We start from the raw sequence: 25902 nt of genomic DNA on the forward strand, positions 1-25902 counted from the left end.
AATAGCATTATAATAGTGAGAGAATATTGCCTATTGGGTAGCAGGATTTGATGATTAAATTTAAGTGTGTACTGTCCACATAAAACAAATAATGCTCTTTTTTTTTTTTAACTTTTACTGTGAACATTCATCACTGGTGCTGAAGATGCACAGTTGCTAATTATTGTGTTTTTAACTTGTAATATACTGTAAATTTTGTATAATACTACTGTGACCTTATACAGAATAGAAAAGATGACAGGAGGCCTATAATTATTGTATAGGGAAGAAATGCCTGTAATTATCTACTATTTTTAGGACCAGCGTGCATGGCCTCTTAATTTACATAAGCTTTAGACATTCACACATTTTCTGTCTTTGCTTGTGGATGATAAATTTTGCTCAAATGAAATCAGAAGACATACTGTTAGATGAGGAGTTAGCTAACTGGGAGCTTGATTACAATGAACAACACAAGCTTTGGTGCCAGCTAAAAAAGGGAGCATTTATTTGGATGGGATTTGTTTAAGGCAACATTCAAAACATTAAAAAAAAAAACCCACCATATTACTATATTGGGGACTGATAACGTGTGATTATTTTTTTAGAGAACTGGTTAAATTATCTTGTGGAAAAGCATTAACCTAACAAAGAGAAAACCTCTAGGATATTTATCACATGGAGGGTGATTATGACAGCATGTTCTTATTAGAGATGAATATTTTGTGCTCATTAAGGTTACCCCCTTGAGTGCTGAAGGATGCAGAGTGCATTGCAGTGAAATACAGTAGTTCTCTTGTCCTGTGAGCACTTGCTGTTGGCTGAGGGGTTTCATTCCAAATTAAGGGGCTTCTCTGAAAGACCCAGCCCTGGCAGGGTCTATATCCCAGCTACTGGGCAAATGGAAGAGACTGGGCGGTTTTCAATTCAAACACTCCAGGGATATATCTGCAAGAATTGAGAGTGGTATCAAGAGCTCTCTGGTCTCCCAGGGGAGGATAGCATGTGGGAAGGGCATGTGTGGTCTTGGTCCCTGAAGAGCCCCACTTGAAGGAAACACAATGCATGATATTCCAAACCAAAACTATGGGCAAACTCAACTCTCTATATTATCAAGGGACTTTTTGCTATAAAAATAATTTAAAATGACTTCTGCCAAAGTAGCAAGTTTTCCTGAAGCACATAGCATGTGGCTGTTTTGCTTTACTCACTTTTTAGAAAATGATTATTACTTTTATTAGCTTACCAGAAATTACACATATGCAATTACAATTTAAAAGTTTACATACAATCACTTAAAAGTATTAAAAGAAAGATGTAACTTCACTCCAACCCTACCCTTTCCCTCAAATTTTAAAATCTAACATATGACAGAAAATCGTGTTATAAGTTTTGTTGTTTGGTTTATTGGATCTTTTAAATGACTATATAATACATAATGCAAGTGATTAAGAGTTGGCAGGACGTTTAGGTATGTGTCATGTCCAAGGGCTCAGAGCCCATAATATTCCTAACTATACCATATTCATGAACTAGCCAGTCTAAGGTTTTGCAATATGTATCTTTAAAATATAATGACACTTTTGGGGCTTCCCTGGTGGCTTAGGGGTAAAGAATCCACCTGCCAATGCAGAAGACATAGATTTGATCCCTGATCCAGGAAGATCCCAAGTGCTGCGGAGCAACTAAGCCATTGGCCACAACTACTGAGCCTGTACTCCAGAGCCCGGGAACCACAACTACTGAGCCCCAGTACCATGACTACTGATCCCCACGTGCCTGTGCTCCACAAGAGAAGCCAGGACAGTGAGAGGCCTGCACACTGCAACTACAGAGTAGCTCCTAATCACCGCAACTAGAGAAAAGCCAAAGCAATAACAAAGATCCCACACAGCCCAAAATAAATGAATAAATAAATAAATAAAATTATTTTAAAAAATACAAGGATACTTTTTAAAAGACAGTCACAATACTATTGTTCCACCTAAAAAATTTAACAATTCCCTAATGCTGTCAACTAAGTCAATGTTCAGATTTCTCTAATTACTTATAATTTTTTTCTGTATTTGCTTTATTATTTTTACATTTCATTTGTTTGAGTCAGGATCCAGAGAAGGTTCAGCTATTACTTGGGTGTTTTATCTCATAAGTCTCTTAATCTATAGGCTTCTCTTCCCATTTTTTTCCCCTTTGTAAATTATTTGTTATAAAAACTCATTCATTTATCCTATAGAGTTTCCATATACTGAACATTACTAATTTCATCCTTGTGGTACCATTTACCATATTCCTCTGTCCCTTGTATTTCCTATGAGTCACAAGTTAAATTTAAAATTCATGACCCAGAGGGATGGGATGGGGAGGGAGGTGGGAGGGGAGTTCAGGATGGGGAACACATGTACACCCATGGTGGATTCAAGTCAATGTACGGCAAAACCAATACATTGTTGTAAAGTAAAATAAATAAATTAATTAATTTTAAAAATTTTCACTTCAGAAACCCCACTGTTTGAAAATACAAAAATAAATAAATAAATAAATAATAAATAAAAATAAAATAAAATTCAGATGCAGATTCAAGTCAATGTATGGCAAAACCAATACATTGTTGTAAAGTAAAATAAATTAATTAATTAATTTTAAAAAATTTCACTTCAGAAACCCCACTGTTTGAAAATACAAAAATAAATAAATAAATAATAAATAAAAATAAAATAAAATTCAGTTAAATTCAGATTTGGATTTCTGGCAAGACTGCTTTATAGATGATATTATGTTCTATCAAGAAACATGTCATGTCTATCTCTTTTTGTGTCTCTCTTTTTGTGAGGTTAGCAATTATTGACTGGAATAGTTTAAAACCATTATTTTATTGAGAATTGCAAAACAGTACAATCTATCATTTCATTACCAATTTTTTAACTAGACTTCTTCTATAGTAAGAAATTTTTCTTTATCAGCTGTTTGGTTACCTATAGTATGACTGGTTTAACCAAAATTCCATTTACAGGTTTCTCTTTCTTTGTTAAAAAAAAAAAAAAACCTTTTGGAGTTTCGTAGATATAGAAATCTTCCCAGGTTTTCAGTGAGTTTCTGGAGCGTAAAGATCAGCTTAGTGAATAGGTTCCTTCCACACGCTCAGATAATCATGTATTCTCCTGGGAGATGATGAATCTCAACCTCCTTCAAACTTTATTGCTGTCATTTCAACCTTTGAAATGGTGATGGTGATTTCTCTGACCTAGTCAAGTTGCCTTTGTACCTGCCTATCCTTCTACTGGAGGTAGATTAGTCAAGGGCAAGGTCTCTACCTGATTCTTTATAGACCTGTACTTATTTCTTCATTTTTGGCTGCACTGGGTCTTCATTGCTGGGTGGGCTCCTCCCCAGTTGTGGTGCGCATGCGTCTCACTGCAGTGGCCTCTCCTGCTGGGGAGCAAGGGCTCTGGGGCACCGGGGCCTCAGGAGCCTTGGCTAGCGCGCTCGGCAGCTGCTGCTCCTGGCTCTAGAGCACAAGCTCAATACCTGTGGTGCTGGAACAGAGCTGCTCCCCAGCGCATGGAATCTTCCCAGACCAGGGATCGAACCCATGTCCATCGCACTGAGCCACCAGGGACATCCTATCTGATTCTTTGTTTTTCAGATCTTTCACATGTAGTGCAGTGCTTGACACATGGTAAGAATTCAGTAAGTATATGTTGTCTGAAAGAATAAATGAATGGTGAAGTCTTGGGGAAAGCATTGTTAGTACCATGCTGTTGGGGGATCATTGACAGTGTCTTCTGGTAGAAAGTAGATTAGTCTGGGGTTCAGCTGAATTCAGGCTCACGTCAAAAGTCTTCAACTTTTTGTTATTTGTCACAATGCCCCCAGTTTCTGGTGTATAAAATAGCACCTATACTACCACTCTCACAATGTTATTGTCAGAATTAGTAATCCAGTAGGGAGCTGTGGTTTAAAGGCAGGAATTTGGGCCAAACAGAGATCAGCATGCATGGTCACTATTTTCCTTTCTTCTCTGAGAAGTCATTTGTAAAATTACAGTAACAATACTTGTTTCTCTGGGTTTTGGTAAGAATTCACATGTTAAGTAAACCGTTAGCAAAATATTTGAGTTATTTTTGTGTGAAATTGCTTTGGCAAATTAAAAATACTGTGCAGATTAAAACATTAAAACTGATATTTTCCATGACCTTTATAGTCTCAGTCTTTGGAACTGTCTTCCTTTTCAAGGTGCTTTAGAAGTGATTAAAAGGATGGAATTATTTTCATTCTTACCAACTAAAGCTTGTCACTGTCAGGCCAGGCTTTCCCTGGCCCTGGCGCTGGCTGAGAGTTGGCTGGAGGAAAGGTCCCCAGATGAAAGATGTCCTGGCAACAAGAACATTAACACCCACCCTTGAGCCAGGAGGTAGGTGTTAATGTCTCTAGCTGGATTCCTAGCAGCAGAGATATTTAACACCTTCCTAGGATCCAGGAACAGGGTACCCTCTCTTCAAACCTAATTTGGCAAGTAAAAGTGGGGAGAGAGCATTTCCAAAGCTCTGTGCCACAAAGACATAAGCCAGTTACTGAAAGATAAAGCCTAAATGGAGAAGGGCTCTTCTTTAATAGGGTTGACTGGAGAGTGACTCCAGTGAAACTTCCCAATAAACCTCACCCAATTTGGCCTGGTGGGAATGTTGCTGCTGCTGCTGCTAAGTCGCTTCAGTTGTGTCCGACTCTGTGCGACCCCATAGACGGCAGCCCGCCAGGCTCCCCCATCCCTGGGATTCTCCAGGCAAGAACACTGGAGTGGGTTGCCATTTCCTTCTCCAATGCATGAAAGTGAAAAGTGAAAGTGAAGTCGCTCAGCCGTATCCAACTCTTTGCGACCCCATGGACTGTAGCCCACCAGGGTCCTCCGTCCAAGGGATTTTCTGGGCAAGAATACTGGAGTGGGGTGCCATTGCCTTCTCCAGGTGGGGATGTTAGAAAAGTAATAACTCTAGGACAGAGTAAAGATGCATACAATTCAGGATTGGGAGGAAATCGGTCAGGATGCAGCCTAAAATACGACACCGTGACTGCAGGGCTGCCGAGTGATTCTGTTCCCAGGAGGACCAGGAGTTCCTTTCTGGGAGGCAAGGTGTGAATGGGGGAAGTCGGAGAGACCAGTTCCTCAGGAGAAAGAAGAGAGAGTGGAATGCCTCAACCAAGTTGCCCTTTGAAGCTGATCCCAATTAGCTTAGATTCAGTTTGTGGGATGCTATGGATATCTTAGCCACAAAGTCCATGGTGGAAGTCAGGTCATTCCAAGAATTAATAAAAAGCTTTTTTTCCCCCTCAAAGTTTGACTGACAGCAGAGGTGAATTTTGACTTAGACTAAGCTTGAAATGTACTTGTCTCCTCTCCAAAGCTGAGGCCCATTTGCACAACAAGCAAAAAGACAAGGTAAACAACTTCTGTTTAGTCTATCCAAGGTCTGTTTCTCTGGATGACGTAGAAAGAACTCTATGACACAACCTCACCAAGGAGTAACCAAACACTGGGGATCCTTTCCACATCCAAAAAGGGTCACTTCTTTGAAGCGTGATGAATTCCTAGAATGACTTTCTCATTTAAATTACGAGGATATCAGAGAAGCCCAGGCCAGGAGGTGAAGCAGAGCAAACTCACACTCTTTGACTACAAAAGAAAATGCATATTTTTGATGAGCCTGCCCTGGCTGCCTTCTCAGGCTTAGAATGATTTCTTCCCCTTTTTGCCTATAAGGAATGTTGTAAGTAGGCATAAACAAATGCCTTCATTATTTATCCTAGTTGTGCTGCACTAAATCTTTCCATACATGGGAAATTTGCTATTTTGTTTGGTTGACAATTGCTTAAACTAATAGCCTATCAGAGTCTTCCTTGGGAGACTTGGAATTATGCTAGTGCAAGTGAACATGCATTGGATTGCAAGTTGCTAAAAAAAAACTAGAGCCACAGGATTAGGTAAAAATCCCTCCATCATCCTGACCTCTGACGCCTTGCAGCCCAGGTTGTACTGTGAATGTAAGAACAATCACCTCTCCATGGGGACTGTGGCCAAGGGTATACCCACAGATGCCTGAATGAATGTCTCTTGTAAATCAGGCTAATGAGGAGTCTTCTTTCCAAATTTTCTTCAGAGTGCTCATCCCTAATATAGAAGAAATGGTAAGCAGTAGCAGATTTTCCAGATGAAAACTTTGGCTTGGTTGATTGTTAAATACTGTGTTTTGTGCCATTCTGAGCTGTCACTGAACTCTCTGCCACTACATCCCTTTCATGAAATCCCCAGAGACTAAGCTAGAGATCTGGGTGAAGTGGACATCTAGCCATCTGTCCCCAAGCCAGCAACCTTCCTGATTCTCCTGCTTTTGTCAAAGGCACCATTTCCTAATTACCTAGGCCCAGAGACACCTTTTCCTGAAGATTTGTCCTTTATTGTTCCTTTCAAATTTGGCTGGGTCTTTTCTCTCCCACTGGCATCACCCTGGTACACGCTCACAACCCCAAATGACCATTTGCATCCCAACTCATCTTTCTGCCACCACAAAGGCAAGACAGTGCCTTAGATTTATTTACTTACATGAGCTGGGCACTATGCAAGTATTTTACATGGGTCATTTTATTTAATACAAACAGCAATGCTAAGAGATTAGTACTGTTTTTGTGCCAATTTTCAGGAACCTTGCTCATGCAAGAGGAGCTAGGATTTGACTTCAAGTGTCGTAAACAGATAGCATTTATGACCCCAGTTCTTTAGCCTTTCCTGTATCCTTGTCATTTACCATATAGTTTTGCAGTTCCCCTATCAAGACATGGAATCCACTTCCTCAGAGGCTGAGCTCAGTCATGTGACTTGCTTTGACCAACAGGATGATAACTGATGTCATACAAGCAGAAGCCTAAAGAAATGCTTCCACATTTTTGTTTTCACTCTTATTTTCTACCATTGCCACAAAGAAAAATATCCAAGTCAGCCTGCTGGAGGTGAAAAATCCATTGATTAAATTCGGGGTGCCCTATTTGTCCTGGCCTTGATCACCTTAGATCAGAATATAGCCAGCCAAGACAGCAGAGCTGTCAGCTACCTAGGCTCCAAAATTTATCACACAGTAACTTTTGATCATGTTCCTGTTGAAAACCAACCCATCAACCAGTTAATCAACCTACTCATTCTTTTTTTTGATAACTCCGTTAGATCAGAAATCAATGAAATTGAAAATAATAAATCAGTACAGAAAGTCAACAAAATCCAAAGCTGTTTCTTTGAAAAGATCCAGAAAATCAATAAGCTTCTAGTCAGACTGCATAAGACAAAAAGAGAAATAACATAAATTGCTAATATTAAAAGTGATAGGGAATAACTATATATCCCATGGACATTACAAGGATCCTAAAGAAATACTATGAACAACTCCACACCCACAAATTCAATAACCTAGAAGAAATGGCCCAATTCCTTAAAAGATATAATCTGCCCAAACTCATACAAGAAAAAACAGAAAATATGAATTGAAATATATCAGTTGAATCAGTAATTAATAATCTTCTAAAACAGAAAACACCAGACCTGGCTGGGTTCATTGGTGAGTTCTACCAAACATTTAAGGAAGAAATTATACCAATGCTCTATATTCTTTTCCAGAGGATAGAAGCAGAGAAGATACTTCTAAACTCATTCTATGAGGCTAGCATTAACCTAATAACCAAACCAGATAAAGACATTATAAGAAAAAAAACTACAGACCAACATTACTCATAAATATGGATGTAAAAATCCTCAGTGAAATGTTAGCAAATAGAATCCAACAATATATTAAAAGAATCATATGCCATAACCAAGTGGGATTTATCCCAGGTATGTAAGGCTGGTTCAACATTCAAGTATCAGCTAATATAACCCATCACATCCATAGGCTAAATAGGAAAAAACACATGATCATATGAATAGATACAGGAAAAGCATGAGGCAAAATCCAACATCCTTTCATGATTTAAAAAAAAAAAAAAAAAGAACTTTCAGAAAACTAGGAATAGAGGGAACTTCCTCAACTAGGTAAGGAACATTTACCAAAAAATGCTACAGCTACTATCATATTTAGTGGTGAGAAACTTGAAACTTGAAGGTCAAGAAGAAGGCAAGGGTGTCCCCCTCTCACCTCTCCTTTTCAACATGGTACCAAAAATTCTGGCTAATGCAATAAGACAAGAATAGGAAATGAAAGGTGTACAGATTGGGAAGGAAGAAAAAACTGTCTTTGTAAACAGAAAGAAGACAGGGCCATCTATGTAGAAATTCTGAAAGAACTGAGACAAAGAAAACCTCCTAGAACTAATAAGTGCTTATAACAAGATTATAGGGTACAAAGATAATACATAAGTCAGTCACTCTCCTATATATCAGTAATGAACAAATGGAAATTGAAATAAAAATACATTAGCACCCCAAAAATAAAGTGAAACACTTAAATATGAGTCTAACAAAATATGTATAAGGTCTATATGAGGAAAACTACAAGGGTATGAAGAAAGATATCAAAGAAGACTGCAATTTTAGTAGGTGGCTATTACATGTCATGGATAGAAAGATTCAATATTTTCAATATAATTCTTTTCAACTTAATCTATAGATTCATTGCAATCCCAATAAAAATTCTTGAAGTTATTTTGTGGATATTGACAAACAGATTCTAAAGTTGATATGAAGAGGCAAAAGATCTAGAATACCCGTCACAGTATTAAAGGAGAAGAACAAAGCAGGAGAACTGTCACTTCCCAACTTCAGGACTAACCATGAAGCTTCAGGCATCAAGACAGGTTGGTACTGGTGAAAGAACAGACAAATTAATGGAATAGAATAAAGAGTCAGTCCAGAAATAGATTCACCCAAAAACAGTGAACTGAACTTTGGCAAAAGAGTAAAGTCAATACAATAAAGAAAAGATAGTCTTTTCAACAAATGGTGCTGCAACAACTGCACATCCACATGCAAAAAAAAAAAAAAGATCAATCTAGACACAGACATTATCTCCTTCACAAAAATTAACTCAAAATAGGCCATAGACGTTAATGTTAAACACAAACCCATAAAACTCCTAGAAGATAACATAGGAGGAAATCTAGATGACCTTGAATTTAGATACAAAGCCAATGGTATGATACAAGAGAGAAAAAATTTCAAGTTGGATTTCATTAAAATTAAAAAAAAACAACTTTTTGACATATTAAAGACAGTGTCACAAGAATAAGAAGACAAGTCTCACACTGGGGAAAAAAATTTGCAATAGACATATCTGATAAAATGATTGTTACCCAAAATACATAAAGAACTCATAGACTTCAGCAATAAGAAAATAATCCAATTAAAAATGGACCAAAGGCCATAGCAGACACCTCACCAGCTATGGTCTTTGGTCCATACAGATGGAAAATAGTATATAAAAAGATGTTCTACATCATCTGTTGTTAGAGAAATGCAAATTGAAACAACAGTGTGATGCCATTACCCACCTATTAGAATGCCCAAGATCCAGAACACTGATAACAACCAATGCTGGTGAGGATATGGAGCAACAGGAGTTTTCATTCATTGCTGGTGAGAATGCAAAATGGCACAGCTACTTTGGAAGATAGTTTGGCAATTTCCTACAAAACTAAGCATACTCTTACCATGTGATCCAGCAAAGACACTTGTTAGTATTTATCCAAAGGAGTTAAAAACATGTTCACATAAAAACATTCTCATGGGTATTTATAGCATCTTTTTATTCATAATTGCAAAACAAGCAACCAAGATGTTCTTCAGTAGGTGAATGGATAAATAAGCTGTGATATATCCAGACAATGGAATATCAATCAGCATTAAAAAGGAATGAGTTATCAAGCAATGAAAAGACAGTGGAACCTTAGGTGCATGTTACCAAGTGAAAGAAGCCAGTCTGAAAAGGCTTTATGCTTTATGATTCCAACTGCATGACATTCTGAAGAAGGCAAAACTTTGGAGACAGTAAAAAAAAAAATCAGTGGTTGCCGGAGAGTTGGGGGAGGGAGGAATGAATAGATGAAGCACAAAGGATTTTTAGGGCAGTGAAACTAACTCTGCATATTGCTATAATAGTAGATACATATCATTATACATTTGTCAAAACCCATAGAATGTGCAACAGCAAGACTTCATCCTAATATAAACTGTGGGCTTTGAGTGATAGTGATGTACCAATGTAGGTTCATCATTTGACACCATAAAATGGTTGGCTTATCAATTATAACAAATGTACCACTCTAGTAGGAGATGTTGATAGTGTTAGAAATTATGTGTGAGGGGGGAGAGGGAGTATATGGGAACTCTGTATATGGGAACTTCCTGCTCATATTTTCCATGAATGTAAAACTGCTCTAAAAATGAAGTCTATGTAAAAGGGAAAAAAATAAACCAATTAACTAACCCTCCCCAAAATGACATACAGATCCTAGCCTTAGTCTTGACAGAGTGGCCTTTTACCTTGAAACCTTGCTTTCTCAGCGTCCCATTGCAAACTTCTGCTCTAACCAAAGCAGCCTGTTCAGGATCCCCTAGATGTGTGTGCATGTGTGCTCTGTCGCATCAGCCTCCCAACTTTTTGTGACCCTGTGGACCACAGGCCTCCAGGCTCCTCTGTCCATGGGATTCTATGGGCAAGAATACTAGAGTGGGTTGTCATGCCCTCCTCCAGGGGATCTTACCAACCTAGGGATCGAACCCGCATCTCCTGCACTGCAGGCAGATTCTTTACCCACTGAGCCACCTGGGAAGCCCTATCCCCCAGACAGTCTTTTTTAGGGATCGAACCCGCATCTCCTGCACTGCAGGCAGATTCTTTACTCACTGAGCCACCTGGGAAGCCCTATCCCCCAGACAGTCTTTTTTTTTTTTTTATCCCACTGTCTTCCTAACTCAGTGTTTTCTCCCCCTGGAGAGTGAAAATGAGCCCATTTCCAAGACCGATGATCTGAGGGCCTTTTCCTGGGGCAGCAAGCTCTCAGCCTTGCATCTGTCTTCATCCCTCAGAGCTCTAAAGCAGCAGCGGTTCTCATCCAGGTGTAATGAGGAATGTCAGAATTTGACCTTGGTGGTGCGAGAGAGTCCTGCAAAAGCTCACCCGCTGATTCCATGCCCTCTTCCCCGCCCAGCCCCCACCACACCCACACTGATTGAGAACCGTAGCCCCAGTAGCTGAACCTTTAGTACAAGGGAATATCTGTCCTCTCAACTAGGTATATTCCACCAGGGAAATCAGATTCTTTTTCAATACACCTTATTATGCAGATATTTCAAGTAAAAGATATTTTGCCTTGGCCCCAAATTATCAGAGTCATGATCTCAACCTGATCATTTTAACAGTTCCAACCTTAGAATATTCAAGTCTACCTTGTTCTGTAGAGAAGTCTGTGTATTCATAAAAATAAACCATGTTTCCTTGTCCTTGTGAGTGTGAATTGTTATACGGAATTTTGACATTGTGTGTGCTATATTTATTGTGCATGCAGGTACATACCTGCATAACATACTAATTGAATTATTCTAAAAACACAAATATTTTGCAGGCTACAGACACACATACTAAATATCTAAATCTACAAACTGCTGACAAACAGCACCTTTTCTAACAAAGAGAGCAGTTTAATAACAGTGTTAGAAAGCTGGCAATATGCTTGTTAAAATCTTTAATTAGGGATAGGCTTTCCCAGAAGCCTCTGAAGGCAAAAGGTGTAAATGGAGAAACTGTCCCAGCCTGCGTGCTCTGTGGTGGCTCTGTTCCGAGCACAGATGGGCTGGTGAGGAAACTGTGAATGGACAAATGATAACAGACTACTCTGTAATTCCAACATCAGCTCATTAGCAATCTGTCAGTGATTTTAATATGTATACTGGTGACAATGCAGAAGTCACACAATGGTTACGTGCTCATGCTCTTGTCTAACTGAAAAGGCCATTGTAAACGGATTGGCATGCCGGCTATTAATAAAACTGTAATGTCGCTAGAACCACAGGCATTTGGATATTTGTGCTCTTGTTGGAAAAGAATGATTTTGTGGCTCTTAGGCCATCATAAGAAGCTGAGATAACATGGTTTCATGATGGAAATCATTAGTAAATAAACAGCTAGGCCATCATGGTGAGAAATGTGAGGGACATGAAGCCACATTGGGTTTCCAAAGAATGAACAGTGATATTTCTCTGTTCTGAAAAAGACTGTGTCACCAATTTAAAATTCCCTTGGATCACAAAGCTGATTTTCAAACAATTTTAAACTTGCTAATTAGTGGTTCAAATAGTTGCCATTGGAAATGTGTTTACTAAAAAGAAAAAGAAAATATATTTATTTGGGTTGTGTGTACATAATAGGCTGGACTTAATGAATAATCAGGGTTTGGTCTCTAAAAAAAATAAAAGAGAATGAACACTTATGGAGCACCTATTATATACCAACTACTTCACATTTGTGATTGTATTTAATTTTCACAGTAACCCTGTTAAATGAGATATAAATGAGATATTTCCCCCATCTCCTAGGAGGAGAAGTAGCTGATCCTCAGAGAGATCACATGGCTTCATGAAGCTAGACAAACCAGTGAGTGGAGACGATTCTATTCGAACTTATTTCTGTATATTTCCAAAGCTACTCTTTTTCTTCACTGCATGACACCGCCTATCAAGTTGTCTGTCGTGCACACCAGGGAGTAGCCTTTCTTTTTTTCGATGATTTAATTAATTTATTTGTTTTTGGCTGTGCTGGGTCTTGGTTGCTGTGGGAGCTTTACTCTTGTGCCAGTGGAGCTACAAGCGGGGCTCCCCCCGGTGCAGTGCCCGGGCTTCTCGTTGCTGTGGCTTGTCTTGTTGCATGGCGCAGGCTCTGGGGCACGCGGGCTTCAGTAGCTGTGACATGTGGGCTCAGTAGTTGTGGCTTCCGGGCTCTAGAGCACCAGCGGAAGAGTCCTGGCACACGGGCTTAATTGCTCTGAGGCTTATGGGATCTTCGCGGGCCAGGGATCAAACCCGTGTCTCCTGCATTGACAGGCAGATTCTTTACCACTGAACCACCTTGAAACCCAGGAGGATCCTTATTACTTACTATAGATAGGTACGAGATTCAACTGGGATCCTCTTAGCTGAAGGTATCTAATTTTAATGGCACGAATGGACACTGACATCTTTAAGTACATGCTTTTCAGCTTCTTTGGGGGACGTATCTGTGCTTCAGTATTGGGGCTTTGCTGCACATGACATGAGGAGTTAAGGTAATGATTTATAAAATCCAGTCAAAAATAGTTTTGAAAGAGTACATGAATCATATTATTCTGTGTATATAAAGTTCAAAGATAGATCAAACTAATTAAACCTGTTAGAAACCAGAATGGTGGCTACGTTTGGTTAAAACAGTGACTACAAGCCAATACCAGGAGATATCTGGGGTTGAGATATTTCTCTATTTCTTGATCTGGATGCTGGTTATACCAATATGTTCCCTTTGTTAAAATGTATTGAGTTTATAAATGTATGGTCTGAATACTTTCTTGAAGGTATATCCTCCTTCAATAACATTTACCAAATGAAAAAAAAGAAAAGGAAGACTTTTTTTTTCTTACATGATTCAAATTGGATCAATTTTCATACTTTGTGGCCTTGTACAAAATTGTTCTTAGGTGAAGATTATAGTTGGAAACCTTCTCCTTCTAGAGTTTGGAGATTGTAAGCAGGGGAATGCATACCTGCCTTTGTCTATGTGAGTGAGTTTGTGTACACTGACTTAAGACTGCTCTTATCCTGGAAATGGAGTCATACCTGAATTTTTTCTTACTCATAGCTCTCAAACTCCTAGATGACCTGGGTTGGATATAGGATGCTAGGCAAACATGAATTTTATACCAGTGGAGCCTGGGGATTTTATACCAGTGGAGTTTGGGGATATAGCTTTCTCGGTTGGTGACCTCTTGTTGACAGCAATCTCCTCTGCAAATGTCGGTGGCAGACACATCTGTTCTCAAGAACTAACTTCTCCAATCAAGATACTGAAACCACTCTTACCTTGTGTCTTCACTGCTTTCCTCCTCAACTCTGCTTGTTTCCAGGGTTCAGAGTAAGAGAAAAAAGGGTTGCTTAGGGATGATTTAGGTTTGCCACAGATGCCTGAAGGGCTGATTCTGGGGGCTCTTGGACAGATTTACTCTGTTCACCCATACCTCAAACGTACTTCCTACTTTAGAGCATGTACTTACTTTTATGACTTGGTCTTTTTTTTTTTTACCTACAAGATAACTACAAATGAGATAGGTTGTGGATACAGTGTGCTCAGTTGCTCAGCTGTGACCAACTCTTTGCAACCCCATGGACTATAGCCCTCCAGGCTCGTCTGTCTGTGGAGTTCTCCAGGCAAGAATACTGGAGTGGGTTGCCATTTCCTACTCCAGTGAAACAGCATAGCCTTTGACGAAATAACAGCCTCACTTCTAGAGCTTTATTCTAAAGAAGTCATCAGACAAGTTCCTAAAGATGTCTTCTACTCAAAGTGTGGTCCGAGGACTGTCAGCATCAATATCACCTGTAGAGTCCTGGTGAGATGTGGATTTCCGCGTCTTACACCTTCCTTACTGAAGCAGAATCTCTAGATGTGGGGCCCGTGCATGCACACACTTAGAACACCTCAGATGATTCTTAGTCACGTTAAAGTTTGAGGGCTGTTGGTGTACAGCATGGATGTTGTTCCAGTATTATTTAAAAGAGGAACAAAAAAAAAGGGGAGCCTACATGTACTCCAGAAGAAGATTAGTTAAAAAAATTTACAGTACTATTCTGCAGCTTTGAATGTGTGATGTAGATTCATATTTATTGACTTTGGAAAAATGTTTATAGCATATTGCTGAATGACAAAAAGCAGGTTATACCACAGTGTGTAACTTGATAAAATCATTTTTGTTTCTAAATATGTGAGTGGATGATGCCGGAATACAAACAATGTTTTTATCTCTGGATGACATCCTTATTTGTCATTGCTTTCCTCTCTATTTTCTGCTTTCTTTTCAATGAGCATACAAAAACATATTACTTTTATATTCTAATTACTCAGTGTTGTTCTTTGGTTGCTATGTCTGACTTGTTTGAGACCCCATGAACTGCAGCACACCAGGCTCCTCTGTTCATGGAATTCTCCCGGCAAGAATACTGGAGTGGGTTGCCATTTCCGGCTTCAGGGGATCTTCCTGACCCAGGGATCAAACCCATGTCTCCTGCTTGTCAGGGAGATTCTTTACCTATGATCCAGCAGGGTAAACCCCACTTACTCAATAAAACTATTTGAAAATAGAAAAAGAAAAGTATTTGATATTTGATTTCTTGGACAGTACTACAAGTGTACCATCTCAGTGAGACTTGTGGCTGACTGAATCAGAAGGTAGCAACAACTGTCTCATCTTCTGAAGACGTGAAATATCTAAGAGAGATCTCTCTGTCGATTGGTAGATCAGCCAGTGTTGCCACTGGAGCTGAACCTTCTGAACAAAACATTGGCTTTAAAGTTGATATTTTATATTACAGGGATTTTTACTTATTAGAAATACTGCCTTTTGTAGGGGTTAAGAGTGGTGAGTAGCGCTGAGAAACACATTCCCTGATTTTGAGAAGTGAATCTGGTGCTTAAAGAAAGACTGTCTGACTCTTGAATCGAGGAGATCTGCAGCAGTGAAAAAGAGAACCGAAGAAAAGGACAGGTCATCGAATTGCTGTCCTGTTTTGCTTTTTTACACTTTTTTCCTACCTTTTGTCCTCAAAGTGTTTTTTTCCCCCTTTCTTCTACTTCAGCTTATTATTGTAATGAAAGAGAGACAAAACGAGATCCATGGAAAATTCTGGTATTTTGCCTCTCAGACCACAATCTTGAGAGTGCATTTTTCTTAATCCAATTCTGTTTTAAATATTGTCAGGATGTACCATAATTGGTTGTGGTAAATGACACTGGAACCACATTGCTACTCACTCTGGAAATGATACAAGCTCAGCACGCTGCTGATCAAATGCATTTCTGCATTAAAACTATTACTGGCAGAATGCCTCAATGGGATTCTTGCCTCCTAATAGTTTTCCAGGGTTTATGCTGAAAGGGTTCTGTCAATCAAGTCTGAAAATCAACTTAGCACCCTGACTTGGGTTAATAAAATGCAGCTGGCAGGATCGCAGCTCAGAGGCCACTGTTCCCTGGTTCGACATTATCAAACCCTACTAAAAATGCCTCATTATAATTGATGCTGACTGATTATACACTTAAAAAAAAAAAGATGCAAAGAATACCTCCAGAAAGAGTCTTTGCCTTATACAAAGCCTGCTAGAAGAGAAACACGTATTAAAGACAGATAGCTGAGAAGAAGCAGGACAAGGCCAAATGTATAGACTCAGTACAGATTCTGACATTCCGAGGTGGCTTGGAGTCAGATAATGTATGAAGAATCAATACAGAAGCAGGAATATTGCCCAGGCTGTATGATTGTGAAGGGGGCTCTGATAGCACTGTCACCAGTAATGAGAAGATGAGAATTCCAAATGAAAAAATTTAGTAAGGTAAACAAGATTGTTCTTCAGCTGCTAAGTCATTTCCAACTCTGCGACCCCATGGACTGCAGCACACAAGGCTTCCCTGTCCTTCGCTATCTCCCAGAGATTGCTCAAACTCATGTCCATTGAGCTGGTGATGCCATCCAACCATCGCATCCTCTGTCACCCCCTTCTCCTCCTTCCCTCAATCTTTCCCAGCATCAGGGTCTTTTTCAATGAGTCGGCTCTTTGCATCAGGTGACCAGAGTATTGGAGCTTCAGCTTCAGCATCAGTCTTTCCAAGATGTCACAGTACAGAAAGCCTTGACAACTGATATGCCTGTTAGGAGAGAAAAAAGCCTCTTGAATCACCAAGTCACTACCTTGCTGTATAACCCCCAGGCCACCATCTCTTGGTTCTTCTAAGGCTTCTAGGCCAGTTGATTCCAATTCTCTTTGAAAAGAAAAGCCTCTGTCCTGGCATCTTGGACAGAAGCACCCACACTAAAACCATCCATAGTAGAAGGACATTTGGGAGGTCAAAGTTCTGGAATGAAGCTTGGATGGTTTTTGAACAAATTCTACTTTCTGGAAAATTTCTGCTGGCTGAATCTAAGGAAGGAGAAGATGGAATAAACAAACAAGGCCTGAGGTCAGAGGCTGGTTTTCCCATCCAGGGAACTCTCAGCATGGTGGAATATCATTAAGGTGTATAACGAATTAGGAAACTGAGGAAGAAACATTACTAATTATACTTCAGTGTCATTTCTTTGAGGGTCTCTCTTCAGAGGCAGCTAGGCTGATTTTACAGGAAGGGAGAAGAAAACAGTTTTTCATGGGTGGTAGAGCTCCTGTTAAGGAAGTTTTAATGAGGCACTGTGGGCATGGTCTTCTTAGCACAACCAAAATGGCTCTGGAGGCAGTTGAGGGTCATATGACATTAATATGAGGAAACGCTTGATTCCATCCTGTTTGCTTCAGATTCCTTTCAAATATTAATTGCCTGAATTTCCTTGGTCAAGAGAAAAGAATAAACATATGCAGACTTTTCACTTGCCTATTTTATTCTATTGGCCTGTATTTCCTCCAGACATGATCCATAGAGGTGACGGGTTCTAGGACACATCCCCACATGCAGGTGAGGAGCAGCACCTCCTCACTGTCCTTGGGATGAGTTACAACTGGCATATATTAAGGATGCGTTATGTGCTGCGTCTTAGACTCGGCTCTTTATAAACCTTCTCTCCTCCTGACCTCCACACCACACCTTTTTTCAATAAGGAGTTTTCCTACCACCATTACCTATGTTAACTCTGCCTCTTTCTTCCCTAAAAGCAATGGCTCATCACTCTGCACTGACTTCTGTATTAGCCTCTCATACATAATTCTACCTCTTGCCTCCCATTGTCCCCTTCCTCTGCCTCAGTTAGGATAACTGTGCTTCATTGACAGAATTCAACCCAAGTTCCTGCTTCTGGCATCTGTTTCAAGGTCCTGGAGCCTGACCCAGCCATAGCCCCAACCCAATAGGTTGAGTTCATCCCCTGGGGAGAGAGCCTTGACCCTGTCTGCCAGCACAGGGGCTCTGGTTATCTTTCCCTTGATTTCCTTTTCCTGTGCTCTGCCCATACATTGACACATTTTGCTTCAATGTTTTCAGACAGGGGAAGGCACCCAGCTCCATGCCTGACACAGAGGGCACTAAATAAATGCTAGAGTCCCCTCCTCAGCTAGGCCCCCAAGTCCCTAAGTGGGTGTGGCCACATTCCTTGGACACCAGGTCTCCAACACTTATCTGCACTTCTTTATCTATACCCCTCATGTTTCCATGTCCTCCAGTTCACTGGTTTTTGGCTCAACCTTGTCCTTCACACCATCCACATCACAGCTGAGAGTTCTGGTGAATTTAATCAGAGGTCTTCCTTGAACACCTTGAAACAAAGTCCAGCAGATCTTAGAACAATTTCACACTAAAATTCTCTTTTCTTCAGCAAACATATATGGCTAATTCAGGCTCCCTGGGCCTCCGAGGTGTCAGCCTAGGTTGTTGTTTGTCGTTGTTCAGTTGCTAAGTCTTGTCTAACTCTTTGTGACACCATGGACTGCAGCACACCAGACTTCCCTGTCCTTCATTATCTCCTGGGGTTTGCTCAAACACATGTCCATTGAGTTGGTGATGCCATCCAACCATCTCATTCACCCTCTTCTCCTCCTGCCTTCAATCTTTCCCAGCATCAAAGTCTTTTCCAATGAGTAGGCTCTTCGCATCAGGTGGCCGAAGTATTAGAATTAGAGCTTCAGCTTCAGTATCAGTCTTTCCAGTGAACATTCAGGGTTGGTTTCCTTTAGGATTGACTGGTTCAATCTCCTTGCTGTCCAAGAGACTCTCAGTAGTCTTCTCCAGCACTGCAGTTCAAAACCATCAGTTCTTTGGTGCTCAGCTTTCTTTCTTGTTGAACTCTCACATCCATACATGATTACTGGAACAGTGGCAGATTTTATTTTCTTGGGCTCCAAAATCACTGTGGATGGTGACTGCAGTCACAAAATTAAAAGACCTTTGCTCCTTAGAAGAAAAACTATGACAAACCTAGATAGCACATTAAAAGAGACATCACTTTGTTGACAAATGTCCATATAGTCAAAGCTATGGTTTTTCCAGCCTAGCTTGGATACCAGTAATAAAAGGTGAAAAGGCAGGTCTAGCCTTGCCTTTCCTGTTACCTTTAACTCCCACCTCCCTCATTCCTAGAAGCCGCAGTCCCTACCCAAGGAGCACCCTCTGCTGTCTCACCCTCAGCCCCCTTTAGCCAGTCAAGTTCCCTTTCAGTCCCAAGTGCCTTTCCATGTTCCTCTGTCCTACACGCACACAAGTGAAAAACATGTCTTCTCCCCTCCACGGAATCATGCGTAGGATGGCAGCCTTTTAGAACTCTACTGCAGCTTCCCACACAACCTTCTAAAGTCCTCAGGTGAAAGTTATTGTGTATTATTTATTTATTAAGTAGTCAATTCATCCACCAATCAGTTACACATCGTACCCTGCCTGGAGACCACATAGCCTAGGGTCAGAGCATGGACTCTGGAGTAAGACTGAGCTTAAACCCTGGCTTTGCCACTTACAAGCTGGGAAGCCTTGGGAATGTTGATTTTCTTCTCTGTGTATCTGCTTTCTCATCTGTAAAATAGGGGACAGGAATATTGCTTACTTCATAGGGTTATTATGAGGACTGAGTTACAATTGCACTTTATACACAGACGTTCTCAGTGAGTATTCGCTACTACTGCAACTGAGTGCCAGTACTGGGCTAGGAGCTGGGATGCAGTGATGAACAATACAGATGGTCAAACTAGCAAATACAGGAGGAGTGTAGTAGATTAGGTGCTTAGGGAGGGAACTTCAGCATTGCCTGGAAGGCTTCCTAAACACAGATGGCTGGGCCCTACTGTATTAGTTTCTAATTGCTGCTATAACAAATTATCACAAACTTAGTGGTTTGAAACAACTAAAATGCCTTGTCTTATAGTTGTGGAATTCAAAAGTCCAAAATGGGTCTGATTGAGCAAAAACCAAGGTTTCAGCAGGACTGAGTTCCTTTCTGGAGGTTTTTGGGGAGAACAGTTTTCTTAATAGCTTCAAGAGGCTGTGTTACATTCCTTGGCTAGTGTCCCGCTTTCATCTTCAAAGCCAGCAATGGCTGGTCAAGTCTTTCTTATGATGATCTCTCTCTGGTTCTGACTTTTCTGCCTCCTTCTTCCCCATTTGAGGACTCTTGTGATTAAACTGGGTCTACCTAGATAGTCCAGGATAACTTCTTTATTGTAAAATCAGATGACGAGCAATCTTAATTCCACCTGCAGCTTCAATTTCCCTTTGCTATATAGTGTAAGATATTCAGAGGTTCCATGGGGCCAACATTCTGTCTACCACACCTATTCTCAGAGTTTTTGATTCTTTAGGTCTATGATGGGGCCTAAGAATTTGCATTTCTAACAAGTTCTTAGATGATGCTGATGCTGCTGATCCAGGAGCCACTTTGAGTGCTATTGGTTTCATGATTCTGATCACTTATATCTTCATCCATTCAACAATTTTTTTGGATCTCTAACTGTGAGCCCAGATCTATCCTAGATGCTGGTAATGGTGCCTGCCATTAAAAATAATTTTAAAAGAAAAAAGCTCATAATCTAGCAAGGGGGCAAACAATTTCAAAGTGGGATGATATATATATATCATATATGATATCATATCAATCATATATGTGTGTGTATATATATATCTATATATAGTCTATTGGAGCTATGTGCAAAATGCTAAGTCTTCCCAGAGAACAGAGCAACTAACAGGGGCCAGGGTGGGCTTCATAGAGGAGATGACATTCAAATTGGCTATGAAAGAATAAAGATGAGATTTCCAGGAAGTTACGGAGGGGAAGATTTTGGCTGGTATTGGGAATATGAAGAAGAGCATGATGTGTCTAGGAAACGGGGGGTGGGGGGTAGTTCTCTGCGAGTGGAGTGGTAGTGCACTACAGTGGGGGAAGAATTGGAGTGACCATATTGAGGAGTATGGTGGGCCTGTCTGAGTTACCTGCCCAGCCCACACCATTTTCATTGAGAACATTCCTCTCTACAGACCCTCCAAAGATGTGAACCTCAGGCTGCCGTGTTTTGTCCACATGACCTTTCTTAACCCATGAGCTAAGCCAATCAAAATTTCTTTCTCATGAATGTATTCTAAGAGAATAGGTAGGTAGAAAGTTAGATAGACTTGGATTAAGAGTGCCTGTTTGGGCAGGGGGATAATGTGCATTGAAGAACATGTGGGAGGATAGTAAGAGGATGGGGGCTTGTCTACAGGAGCATGGGGGCAGTCACTGAAAGAAAAGATGAGTTAGTGAAGGCAGTGAGAGGGGAGCCCGCAAACATAGGACATTGTCCACAACAGTTCCTCTGATGCCTGACTCTACTACTTGTCTCACAAATATTTCTTTATTTCTTTGTCTGTTTCTTTTTGTTTAATACCTTATTTCTTTAGAGCAGTTTTCAGGTCACAACACAATCAAGAGGAGATACAGTTTCCATTTACCTCCTGTCCCCACACAAGCATAGCATTTTCATTATCAACATCACTCACCAGAGTGGTATATTTTTTACCAAGGATGAACCTACATTGACATCATGATCACCCAAAGTCAATCTCTGTCTCATTATAATAAATCTTGTCTTTTTTTTTTTTTTAAATAAAATACGATACATTTCTTTCTTTTTTCTTCCCTTTTCTCTTTTTCTTTTTGCAACCAATAATCATTAATTTCCCAGGGCTTCCCTGGTGGCTCAGATGGTAAAAACTCTGCCTGCGATGCTGGAGACCCAGGTTTAATCCGTGGATTGGGAAGATCCCCTGGAGGAGGGCATGGCAACCCACTCCAGTACTATTTGTTCTGCCCATAGTCCGAGTCCCTGGTCGGGAAAGAAGACTCCTTGAAACAATGCAACTCGCAATAGGGGAATTTATTACTGACTCGAGCCAGGGCCTCCCGCCCTCACCAGGTGTGTGAGGAGGAAAGGCCCCGAGCCCCAGTTCTCTCGGTATTGATTAGGTCAAAATAAGCAGCAGGTAGTTGGCGCAATTGGATTGGTTACACAGTGGGTAGTTGGCATAAGCGGATTGGTTACACAGTTGCAAGGTAATTTTTGTTGGCCCAATGTGGGGCTTTCAGCTTTCCCCTGATAGGTTCCCTTTTCTCTGGCTAGGCATATGTTGATTGGCTGGCTCCAGGAGGCCTGATAATTATGTTACCCTGGGAAACCAGGCCTACTCCTAATCTAGGCTGCCTGCCATGGTGTTAGCCGTGACAGCCTCACTCTATTGCCTGGAGAATTCCATGGACAGAGGAGCCTGGTGGGCTATAGTCCATGGGACTGCAAAGAGTTGGACACGACTGAACAACTAACACTTTCAATCACTAACTAATATGAAGAATTTAGATTTTTATCTTGGCAGAAATGAGCTACTGGAAGTGTACGAGGCAAAGAAGTAACACAGATTTGTGTTCCAGAAACCTCTCTGGCTGCAAAATGGGTCGAGGAAGCCGAGGAAAGGCTCTGACATTGGCCTGAGCAGCAGAGGATGACAGCCTGAACTCAGGCAGCAGTGGTGAGAAAAGAAGGGTTGTCGAGGGATACTTGGAACATTGAACTGATAGGTCTTAGAATCTTGAGTTGTAGGAACACCAGGGCAGAAAGAGTTTAGGAAAGTCCTCAGTTTCTAACTCTGAATCAAAAGAACTGCAAAACCGTCAATGGAGAGAGTGAGGAGAGAATCACATTTTGGATGAACGATATTAAAGTGAAAGTGAAAGCCACTCAGTCATGGTTGCGACCCCATGGCTCCATTTTAAACATGTGTGTCATTTGAAGAGCCTGTGACAATATCCAGTAGATACTGACACTTTATTCTTGGGGGTCAACAGATGAGTTGGAATAAAAATGTATATAGGTGGTATCCACCTGATTGGATTGGATTCCAGAAACAGTTTAGCATAAGAAGAAAGAAGAGTGAGACAACAGAAATGTAGGCAACACTGACAGGCTAGAGGAAGGATGTGAGCCAGCCAAGAAGTCCAAGAAGGAAGGGTCAGAGCAGTAGAAGGACAGCTGGGAGAGAGAATTATAGAAGCTAAGGAAGGAGAGCTTTAAGCAGCAGGGAATGACCATACAGGTCAATTTGTACAGTGAGTTTTAGTAAGATGAAAGCTGAAAGTAGTCCATAGTATTTGATATTGAGACATTGATGTCTTTAAAGAGAGCAGTTCCATCAAAATGGAGATAGTGGTAATAAGATGAGGTCATCTTGGTTGAGAAGTGACTGGTTGCTAAGAAGTAGGCAAAGCAAGTGACAGCTACCCTGTCTAGAAGTTTGACTGTAAAGGAAAAAAACACATCTGGGCAGTAAGGATGAAGACAAAGCAGACTGATTGTAAAACTGACCCTCATTATCTGTCCCTCCCCAAATCCACACGTTTTGTGATGTGACTTTTTGTTTCCTCCAATCAAGAAACAGTCTATTTCCTTGCTTCTGGGCTGGCCTGTGGTTTGCCCATAAGATGAGGCAGTGGTACTGTGCCGGTTCAAGAGGCCTGTGTATTTCTGCTCTCTGTCTTAAAATCTGGCTGGGCTATCATGGCTTAAAATCAAGCCTGTGCTAATTGGCTGGATAAGTGATCAGAGGCCCAGTCACCACTTCCCCATAACTAATAACCTGCTATTTCCCAGGCATGTGGGTAAGATCATCCTTGACCAGCCTTGCCCCCACCAGCCCAACCGCTGACTGCACACTCACTGAGGATGTACAGCCAGTATTTCAGGTCCAGCTAATGGCCAGCCTGGTCCCGATCAACAAACTTGCCCAGATGGCTCATCAGCTTGTGAGTGAAAAAAAATGCTTGTTATTTTAAGCCACTGTTTCAGGATGCTTTGTTACACATCCATAGGTAACTAACCAATTCAAGAGATTATTGGAAGGTTTTCATTATCTTGCGTTGTCAGGGAGGAGAGCTGAGCATATCCACATGCTGTGGGGAAAAGATAGCCTTAAGATTCAAGGAAGAGGGAGGAAGTAATGAGAAAGGGGGATGTGACCAAAATCTTGGGTGGAAGATTGGCCTGGGAACAGGCAGAGGGCTTTCTTTGCTTTTAAGAGAAGAAAAAGGAGGTGGGAGAACTTTCCTGATGTTCCAGTGGTTAAGACTCTGTGTTCTCAATGCAGGGGGCACAGGTTCGATCCCTGCTTGGCAAACTAATCCCACGTGCAGCACAGCGTGGCTGAAAATAAATGAGGAAGTTTAAAAATAAAGTTACCTGTTTCAGGTCCTAGTTAAAGTTCCAAGTTAAAAAAAAAAAAAAAAAAGAAGTAGGGCTGGAAAAGGACGTCCTGGACTGAAATTAAGTGCCTCTCTAGGACTTCAGCCCTAGAATATGAGCTGGATGGTGGCTTCTTCAGCTGCATCTCTGGACATGCTCACATTTGATGTCCAACCAAAAATTAGCACCCCAAACTCATACATTCCACATCTGCCAAAGCTGAAAGGGGCGCCTGAGACAGATTGCCTTTCGTTTTCACTGGCATGTCAAATGCTGCAGTGACAGCAAAGGAATCATCTTCAGTTTGTGTATAATGAGGTCTGAAATTTCCGTCTCCACACATTGATCATGAATCTTATTTCACTAGATAAACTGACAGCACAGTCTCAGGTACTTAAACAAAATTTTGAAAAAACAAAAACAAAAAAACCCAACACAACCACCCACATCTATGTTTATTTTTTTCCTACCATCACTTCTATGGTTCAGTTATTTTTTTGTCTAGATGTACTTATTTCCAGTTTTGTCTGGATTCCTGAACCAGCTTAATCATTCCCCGATCTTAGATTTGTACTCCTCTACCTTGAAAGATGATTTGGTGGAAAGACAACTGGTTTGTGGGGACAGAAGAACTGACTTCTAGACTTGAGTCTGTGAAGTCACGTAAACTGAGGTTATCTTAAAAATATATTCCTCCAACAAATATCAATTGAGTACTTATCATGTGCCAGGATAGTGAAAAAAAAAAAAAAAAAGACCCCTGCCCTCAGGGAGCTACATTCTGGAGAAGTCAGACAATGAAAACACATGAAGTACAACAGGATAATTATGTCATACAATAGATGGTAAAAAGTGTTATGGAAAAAATTATAGATCAAGTTGGGGAGGGAGCAGGTTGCAAGTCAGGAGAAATCCCTGAGGAGGTGACTGGAAGGGGGTGAAGGAGCTACTCTGAGGGTATCTGGAGGAAAAATGTTCCGAAGCGTGTTTCCTCAGTCTTTTCCTCCACACTCCATTTCTTTTTTTTTAAATTAATTAATTAATTTTAATTGGAGGCTAATTACTTTACAATATTGTAGTGGTTTTTGCCATACATTGACATGAATCAGCCATGAGTGTACATGTGGTCCCCATCCTGAACTCCCCTCCCACCTCCCTCCCCATCCCATCCCTCAGGGTCATCCCAGTGCACCAGCCCTGAGCACCCTGTCTCATGCATTGAACCTGGACTGGCGATCTACTTCACCTATAGTATACATGATTCAATGCTATTCTCTCAAATCATCCCACCCTCACCTTCTCCCACAGAGTCCAAAATCTGTTCTTTACATCTGTGTCTCTTTTGCTGTCTCACATATAGGGTCATTGTTAACATCTTTCTAAATTCCATATGTATGTGTTAATATACTGTATTAGTCCACACTCCATTTCTGTTTGCTGGTCTTGGAGAAGGTTTGCGATACACACGACCTTCAGGCCAGTCC

The sequence above is a fragment of the Cervus elaphus genome, chromosome 20 (assembly GCF_910594005.1).
Source record: "Cervus elaphus chromosome 20, mCerEla1.1, whole genome shotgun sequence".
In the NCBI taxonomy this organism is placed as follows: domain Eukaryota; kingdom Metazoa; phylum Chordata; class Mammalia; order Artiodactyla; family Cervidae; genus Cervus; species Cervus elaphus.